Source organism: Phytophthora infestans, genomic scaffold (genome assembly GCF_000142945.1).
Source record: "Phytophthora infestans T30-4 supercont1.14 genomic scaffold, whole genome shotgun sequence".
Lineage (NCBI taxonomy): Eukaryota > Oomycota > Peronosporomycetes > Peronosporales > Peronosporaceae > Phytophthora > Phytophthora infestans.
In genome coordinates, this window is record NW_003303745.1 from 2,327,213 (window position 1) to 2,329,959 (window position 2,747).

Here is a 2,747-nt window from a genome sequence, read left to right on the forward strand (position 1 = left end):
AATGACGGCTAGTCGTGACATGCTCAGTACCGGTCACAGAGACAGTTAACAGTTTGTGAAGGTGAAGTATTCGCTAGCGTCCCCCGGGGCTATAAGTCATCTGACATGCTGCACCCTGTAATTGCCGAAAGATTCTCCTTCATCCGCAGCATCGTGCTTCGCTCCTGAAATGCCACACTTTCAGGGACGCTCCATTGCAAAGTTCCTTTCGGTTATTTAGAAGGCAGATCACTATTATCGGTGCCCCAAACCTCAGCATAAATCGGTGAGGAGATCTCAGATAAGTTTAGCGCTAGTAAATACGACGACCGAAGTGTATTGGGATACAACTACATCGGGTGAATTGAGTGACGTGTACTATTTGTCTAGCCGAGAGGTATTCTATACCATATAGCTGATTGCGACGGTCCGTTAGAGCGAGTTTTGTCTGTCTCTGCATGCATATTATTGTTTAGAGCCGCTAGTATCTGCCAAGGGTCACAGAATATACCAATTTCGCCTCTCCATATGCCTCGCTGAGCTCTTCATAGTATCATGATATCAGTGAAGGGCCTGTACGTGATGTTCGCTGACTCGTATCAATTAATCAGATTGCAATTAATAATAAATTTTATCTCATAACCCTTCTATGATAGGATGAACGCCATTGACTTACTTACCGACTTATTTGCATAGCTAATGATTGTCAGAGATCTGTATATCCTTTCCGAGTGACATTTACTGGCTCCGATATGTATGGCGAGCATACGAAGCCACTTGGCTGTAGGCATATTATCAGATCGTAGTGATACGTAGACTTGTATCGAATAGTAGCCCGTGTACGTTACATAAAGTACTTTCGCTGTCTACTTTTCAGTTCGGCGTCCTATTTGATGTGTCAGTGCATAGCTCATTCCGCAAGGTCGCAAATGGGTATATATGCTATGCCCTCGGGATAGCCAAAAACCTATGCATAGGGTCACTGTCGCTTTCACGGTACATTTGCGTCGTCGTGCTGGCTTACTGTGCTTACGCTTCTGATGTATCAGTCTATATGACCAAGCAGATCACTAACTGGGCACAGACCATACTGCAGCGATACTGGCAAGCTGACCGCGCGTCTGTCACCTGTATTCAACGCAGTATCTACGCGCGCGGCGGGTACACCTTATAGCTGTCCGCGACTGAGCCGAGCTCTTATCTTGACCATTATGGACAGGGCACTAAAGTATAGTACTGCGTACAGACAGTTCGACTTACCACACCCACCGGTATTGTTTGCGCTACCGCACACGTGCTCGTATCTATGTAGACAGCAGCTTAATCGTCGCGTGTAGTGCTCACTCGATGCTGTAGTTTCGATTTGTGAGCGCACATTAATGGAGCATACGCTGTGAGCGCTGATGTCACAGATAGCATGGTTTGCATGTATCCAAGTGAGCGAGTGTACTCTCGATCTATTGTTATGCGGAAGCAGATTTAGGGACGGTCAGCTTGCAAGGGTTCGCAGTAGACACCATGCGCTAATTATTATTTGAAACGCGCTATCCTCTGTAGGTGCGTCAACACTATTGGCAGCGCCATAGTCAGCTCACCGTTAATGCGGCCCCATGCTGTACGACGGCAGCCAGTATACCAAATACAAAAATAGGTAGGAAAATGGGGGCCTAAAAGGGTATATTTACCAATTACTTGCTCTTCTGCTGCTTCTTTTGCTCGATGTACTTGGCGTTTCGGGCGGTCAGCTTGCGAGGGCGGCTGTGCCTCTCTTTCTTCTTGGGGTACCAGTCAGGACTCATCGCCTTCTTGACGTTTGACAGGCTTTCCTGGCGGCGCACTTCGGCCGAACCAGGTGGCAAAAGCTTTTCCTCCCAAAAGTTAACCGCTTTTAGGCCGTTCTTGCAGGCAATACAGCGCCGCACGATGTCCCGCCCGCTGATTGTACGGAATGCGTAGCCGCACTACAGCTTCCCGCAGCAGACGCAGTGCGCGCACGGTCATCCGTCGTAGACCGCTGCGAATTCAGCAGAAGCGGGCCAATCTTCGCCTCGCATTGCTTGCACATAGGGCCCACCATTTTGCAAACTGTGAGTAAGTTAGCAACATATATTGTTCTAACCAATTACCTGCGTCCAAATATTAGCCAATAGCATGGACATATAACGCGGATATATATTTTTTAAAACAAAATATTAAAAAGTTGATATTTAATATTTTGGCTTTGCTATAATAATACTTTTATCATATTTCCCTACAAATACATACTTTACATGCAATATAAATTGACTAAAACAATTATCTATCGTGCGCGCATGCATTTGTCGGGTGCAGTGCACAGGAGCAGATAGCGCAATGACCATGCAGCCGCGCGCCTTCGTTGCACGGTGGTGCCAGGAGAAGTAAAAAATAATGTTTGCAAAGTCCTTACAAAAAGCGGTTGTTAGCGTGCCCGATTTGATGCACATAGGACAGGTTTTGCGTAGCTAAATGTAAATAATTAATCATCAACGCAGCTCGCCAGGCTGTTTGCATCCAATCGATGCGCTTCGTGCTCGGCAGAAATTCTTACCTTACGTCCAATCGCGAGTCCGAGAGACAGTCTGATCGTGCGACAGATCCAGTCAGTGTCGCAGGTCGGCAGGTATTGCCCAATCAGGACGCGAGTTAATTGTGTAACGCTTTTGGATATAATTGTAATTTTTGCATAGTTAGGTCGAGTCAGAAAGGTAGGCGCGGTCGGTAAGATGGGACGAAACTGTATAAGACAG